Consider the following 6,300-nt stretch of genomic DNA (forward strand, 5'->3'; position numbering starts at 1 on the left):
TCAAGAAACTTGCAGGTAGGCGTCCAAGGGTGAGCCTCGAGAATTACGCATGTATCAGACGGAGCGTCACTGATACCAGTATGTTCTTCACAGTGTCAAGAAATAGCGAACGGGTTTCTACCTAAATCTTATCTCCAACCTTCACATGTCACAAATGCCACCACGCTGCGGCGGCTTATGCCCGTCAAGAAGTTGGATACTAGGCCAAGCAAAACAACCGAATAGTCACATCGAGAAAAAGAAAAGGGTCATACAGAATATCGGGATTTCAGCCGTTCACACGCTGAAGGACTTCCTCTAGGTCATCGTAAAGCTTTAGAGCTTCCTTCCAATCGAACCATTCGGGTTCGGTAGCAACGGCAATCTTGCGATGGGCTTTCCTGAACAGTTCATCGCAATCAACGCCTGCAGGCATGTCACAAAGCAGCACTGCGTCCCAGTAGTACAACACCAGAATAGGCACGTCCGCCATGGTGGCTACGAGGATGGCAGGCGAGTCGATAGCAGTGTTTCTGGGATGGGCAATGAGCGCCACAGACTGCTGAGCGCGGATCTCGTCCTTCAGGGCGCGCTGGAAAGCTATTGTCGACACTAAGGCAACCGACCGGCCTTGCACACATTCTAGGACAGCCTTAGCCTTGGCCTCAACGAGCAACCTCTTGCATTGCGATAAGAAATCTCGCAGTTCTGCCGGCGGCCTGCCTGCGACTATATCCGTTTCTTGGCGGCGCGCGGCCACCATGCCACACTCTCGTAACGTTGAATTGACTGCCTCGAGTTTGCTCTGGTCGAGCCAGGGAAACTTGCCTGCGTCCAGAGAGGAGTGACGCAGAGGAACGAGGCGGACTTCGATGGCGACATCCTTTGCGTAAGGCCTCGCAGACGTCCCGAGGCAGCAAACGAGGTTCAGCGGCGTCCGCAGGCTTTTGAGTTCCGATTCAAGAGCGTCGATGCCGCTGACGTCCAGGTTCTCCACTATCGCTAGAAGCCTTGTTGTAGAGGACGCTTTTCGCTGCCGACTCTCTTGAAACGAGGCAATGATCTTGCGATATGGATGACTCGGGTCCAGATAGTGATAGAAGTCCCGGAGAATTACGAGGGGAATGTCGCTCGTCCACGGGATTCCCTCATCCAGGCAAGTTGCGAAGAGGTCAGGTTTCATTAGGTACACGCCGTCTAAGCTCTCTACGGAGCACGACGTGGAGTGCAAGACGTGAACATTGACTGGTAGCAAAGCGTCGAGGGAGGTGACAAAATCTTCGTCCTCGAATATACGTTCGCCGAGGATGACGGCACGCTGCGATCTTTCTGCATTGATGACTGTGAGGAAGAGCTGACGCTGCAGTTGAACCGTTACCAGTGCCACCACGCAGTCTTCGACGCATACACAGTCGAGGATCTTCTCTTCCCGCCCGCTTAGCTTGTACCTATTGTCGTCATTTAACGTAGGCTCGCACTGCACTCGTCTCAGAGAGTTTAAGCGCCTTGAAAACTCATTGTGATTCCGCCGCTCACGCGTCTCGTCCATGCTTACAGGTAGTGATCCCGTTCCCTTACTTCGCCTTGAAGCACGTGAAAAGTACGCAGTTTGAGACTTGTTGGCTGGGGATGTGGCCGAAACGATCCTGGCATCGAACGCGCATTCGACGGCTTTACGAGGCAGCGCAGACGATAATAAGAATGCGTCGAGATCTTTCTGTCGGTTTTTGTTGGTAAAAGTAAACGAAGATCATGTTACTATCGATTTGATAATGAGAGGACCTATGGGGAAGCATTTATGAAAACGCGTTGTTGGTGTCGTGGGTGTGCTTGCAATGGAAATCTTTTTACGTTTAACGTCTCTCACAACTCATGACTAGCCTTGATAGAGTGAACTGTCATGATGAACTGCAGGGTTTGACCATAATGGTTTCATGGCGAGCCCTTTAGGCGGGAGTATGCTGTCTGTGAACAAAGAAATAATAGTTTTAAAGGAACATGCACAGGTATCCTGTACATCTTCTGTAATCTCTACAGGAAGTCTCTACTGCATAACTAATCTGCGCGTATGTTCTGCATCTCATCTATAGCAACGCCTGGATTACACTCAACGGTAGTCATTCCTGTGTGACCATTCTGCAGAGCGAAATCTATTGGTGGCGCGACGTAACGGTACTATGTGGCGCGGTGGTTCTTGACCGCCATGAAATCGGCGACTGGCACGTGCATTTCGGTGCGGTCAACCATCGTGCCGATATTCATCGCATATGGGTCGTTCTATGTAAATGAAATGGCACAGCGAGAAGTAGTAAAGAGACAAAGCTACCTTATCGTTGTTTTCTTTTTCACCTTTCCTCCTTTTCTAGCATGTGTCAGCACGGGGCGATTACACCAGCAGCAGTTCTGCAGGGCCGAACTCAGAAAACTTTCGCCAGAATTAAAAACAAAAAAAGCGATACCAGTTTTTTTCACGACACGTGGCATAGCACCGAAGAAGGCTGTGAGAACGGACACGACGAATTCGAGAACCCTTCACCTTTATTCGAGAACCCGTTTAGCAGGAAGCTAGTTGGAGGCCTCGTACAGTTCCTTCTGCCGTGAGTACATGCTTTACGAGACTACTTTTGCGCGGTGTCCGCTAGAGCCTTAATTAGGGGGTTATGAATGTGCGGGCCCTGTTGCGTTACTTCACAAGCCGCACAAGTGTTACGCCCTTACAAGGAAATAGTAAAAAGATGTTAATGGCTGCCGCACTAGTCGCTCTAGGTATGGCTAAAAACTGCCAGCTGCCATTGCTTTGAGGCAAAGGGTCACCCGGTTCATAGACCGTGTTTGAACCAGCGCTTCTCGTGCTGAGTGTCATTGCTGCTGGTCTTCTTCAGACTGCGTGGCCCGTCGTGTACTCCAGAAGAGGGCTGATGTGGGCTGGTTGGTACGTGCTGACGAGGAACAAAGGGAACGAGACATACGCTTGAGCGCTGTTCAGCGGCTGAGCAGCGGCTGAACTCACACGTTTGCCATAGACCTCGCGTGCTTCTTGTTCAGACTGTACCTGTTTTCCTTCGTTTGTTCGGTTCGCCTTGAAAACTCAGCAACCTGTTCGGCCTCTGGCTGTTCCTCGGTGCGTGCAGTATGCCGCGCACCCCGCACCTTATTTCTTCGGTCTTTCCGCAGCAGTTTGTAGGCTCCCCTAGTCACTACGCTTTTCGAATGCGTTCTGCGCGTCATCTTAACTGCCCTCTGCGCTCAATTTTCGGGTCTTGTCCGCAGGTGAGCACAGTTGTCTGGAGCGCTCGGATGGTGCTTCGAGCAGGAAATTAGCCGAAATGTTAGTGCAGGTGCTGATAGTCAGTGATGATACCAGCGCTCGAGCGCAGCCGAATAGAAATGCCGACCCTGCAGGGATAAGCGGATTGCCCCTAGCAAAGAAGTTGCGCATTTATTTGCTCCGCAGCACAACGCTCAAGTACTCTAGGCAAGCTTGCTCACCTCTGCACTACATACAGCGCGCACGCAAACTTTCATGAGTAACAACAGAGCAACGCCAAGGTGCGGCCTCGAAGCAGGGTTGGCAGCTCAGCACAAGGAGTTCCTAACGTCTCTGGTCCCCTGTGTTTCCGTGCTGGCTGTCCTCTGTTGCCGTCGTTCCTTCGGCTACTTTTAAGTGATGGTTGTGTGTTATGCCTTTCCTAAACTATGCGCACAGTTGGAAGAGCGCAGGACGCGAAATTCGGAGGTCGTGAGTTCGGATCCCACCGGTGGGATGAGGTTGTTTTTGTTCTGCTTTTATTATGTCCCATTGTTAAATAACTACAAAAAGACATTCCATATGCTCCTTGGTTCCGGTGGCTCCTTGATGTCGTAACGAGCACCGCTTAACATTTCCTTGTCTTCTAAACTACGTGCGCCATTTTGCTTTGCAAATCACGAGGAGCCTTGTTTATGTGCACAGCTAGCAGCACTGTTAAAGGGAACACGGGAGCCTGTGTATGTGAGGGCCGATCAGTCTTTTGGCTTTTTTAAACATTGGAGGCTGCCATGTCGTGCTTCCGTACCACTTGCTTTAGAAAACGAGTTGGCTGCTATGCTTGCAAAAATGGTACTTGGATGAGCTTTCCGCTTTTGAAATTGCAGCACGCCCCGCCGCAAGCTGGGCAGGGCGTGCATTCAATACTTACAGGAGCCGGAGGCGCGCTTTAGGACAGGATCGCTACGGACTCGCTGTTTTCCTTTTGTAATACTTTACATGTATATCGCGCTCAATATGACTTGCAACGCCGGGAAGCGTGGCCGGAGCGCTTACCGGAAGCATGGTGGGGCCAGCAAGCGGTGCTGTTGCAAATAGAAGGGAAAGGGTTTTGCTGTTGCCACAGTGAACCTTTTCCCCTCTGTCGTCTAGCCTTGAAAGGAGCATAGCGTTATCGCATCGCCAACGCAAGGCGCATGTCGCAACTGATCTCACATTGTGGAGGACAGATGACGCGGGGGATGCGGCTGACTGGTGGAACAGCAGAATCCTTTCTACTTTGTTTTCAGGCATGCCGCGTGTTGGCACCACCGTGCGTCCGGAAAGCGCTGCGGCCACACGCTCGTGCGCTGCAAGTCATAATAGGCAGTTTTAGCTGAGCGTTTTTACGGCCAGCGGGCCGGAACAGGCGAGCGGATACGGCAGCGGAGACGTGCGCGAGAAAAGAGTTTTAGCCGTGCGGATCGCCCGTCTTCTCGAGCGGGGTAGAGTCGAATTGCTCGGCTGCTCCACCTATAGGTCAAAAATCGAGTTACAGTGAAAACAATGTCAATTAAGCCAGCTAATAATACGCTGAAACTATTTAGTAAAGGTAGATTCTGTATATTTAGTTATTTATTGGGTAAATGTTGCGTTTTATATGTACAAAAGAGGCTGCCATCTTGAATACCCATACACGCCCGCACTCTCGCGCGCTGCCTATCGCTCCGCTGGAGAGGGCTTCCCAGCGGGCGTAAGCTTCGCTCCGAAAAAACGCTGAGCGGCCCAGCGACGTGCGCATGCGCAGTGGCATCTACGCTCGCCTGCTCCTCTCCGCTGGACGCAAAAACGCTCAGCTAAAACTGCCTAATGAGCGCGATAGTACAGTGCAAACGAAAGGAAGATTGCCACAAGTGATAGACGGCGAGGCACGAGAAAATCGTGATACATTGAGGGCGAGGCTAGCTGGGCCGTTTCCATTTTTATTTTTTTTTTATTTGGGGGCGAGGGGGGGGTTGATCAGAGGTTGGGGTCACGATAGGTATCGTTTGAAGGGCATTTTTTTCTGCTGCACTAGTTTAACTTCCTGTCAAGTCACTCGTGAGGTAGCGTTTTATTGATGTTGAAATGCGCAGATGTACGCGGTGATAGAAATGCCAGGAAATCTTTAGGCTGGCGTCGACCATTGCTTTTGGGTCTTCTCACCATTCCACGATGGCGAATCGCTCATTAAGAAAACAGACAGCGCTTTTTGCGACAAGTGGGCAGTATGTGAACTTGTGGGCACATTCAAGCGTGGTCGACGAGGAATATGCAAAGCAGAGTGATACAATGCGCGCTAGTGATCGGCTGTTGTCTACATCCCCGTGCTACGGTAATATGAATGCCTGGAAGTCCCGTTGAATATTTGCTTGCGCGACAGAAGCGCGTCGGGCCACCCTTTCTCCTTGCTACCGGTGGCTCGCTTGTCGCAACGTCTTTTCTTATTCTGCATTGGGTTTCAGCGGCGCCAAACCGTGGAAGGTATCTTGAAGCAGTCTCGGAAATGAACGGTATGAAACTCATCGCGAAGATGGGCATCGTATTCTGGTTTATTAGGGTTTAACGTCCCGAAGCAACTCAGGCTATGAGGGACGCCGTAGTGAAGGGCTCCGGAAATTTCAACCACCTGGGGTTCTGGGAAGTCCGTAGGAACGGTACTCTCACTTGGCTTAATTCGAGCCGAGGATGATGGTTCATAGCATGGTGAACGTGCATAGCATGGTGAACGTGCATAGCATGGTGAACGTGCATAGCATGGTGAACGTGCATAGCACGCGTGCTAAAGGGCGTGCGATCCATAGTTACCCTTTATGGAAATGGTCTGTAGACAGTCTATAGACTTCTTATAGACTCTATTGCCTTCATGCAGATATTTTTTGTCTATTCATAGTCTATAGACAGCAACCTATTAGAGTGTATGGCCATAAATCTACAGATTGTCTATAGCATTGCCTATAGACTGTTCTCAAGACTTTATAGACAGAAGTCTATAGACAGTCTACAAAAATTTGTGTAAGGGACACCAACATGAGAAGCCGCGCCGTGTTCAATGA

This window comes from Amblyomma mixtum, chromosome 4 (assembly GCF_055824585.1).
Source record: "Amblyomma mixtum isolate Tamu chromosome 4, ASM5582458v1, whole genome shotgun sequence".
Lineage (NCBI taxonomy): Eukaryota > Metazoa > Arthropoda > Arachnida > Ixodida > Ixodidae > Amblyomma > Amblyomma mixtum.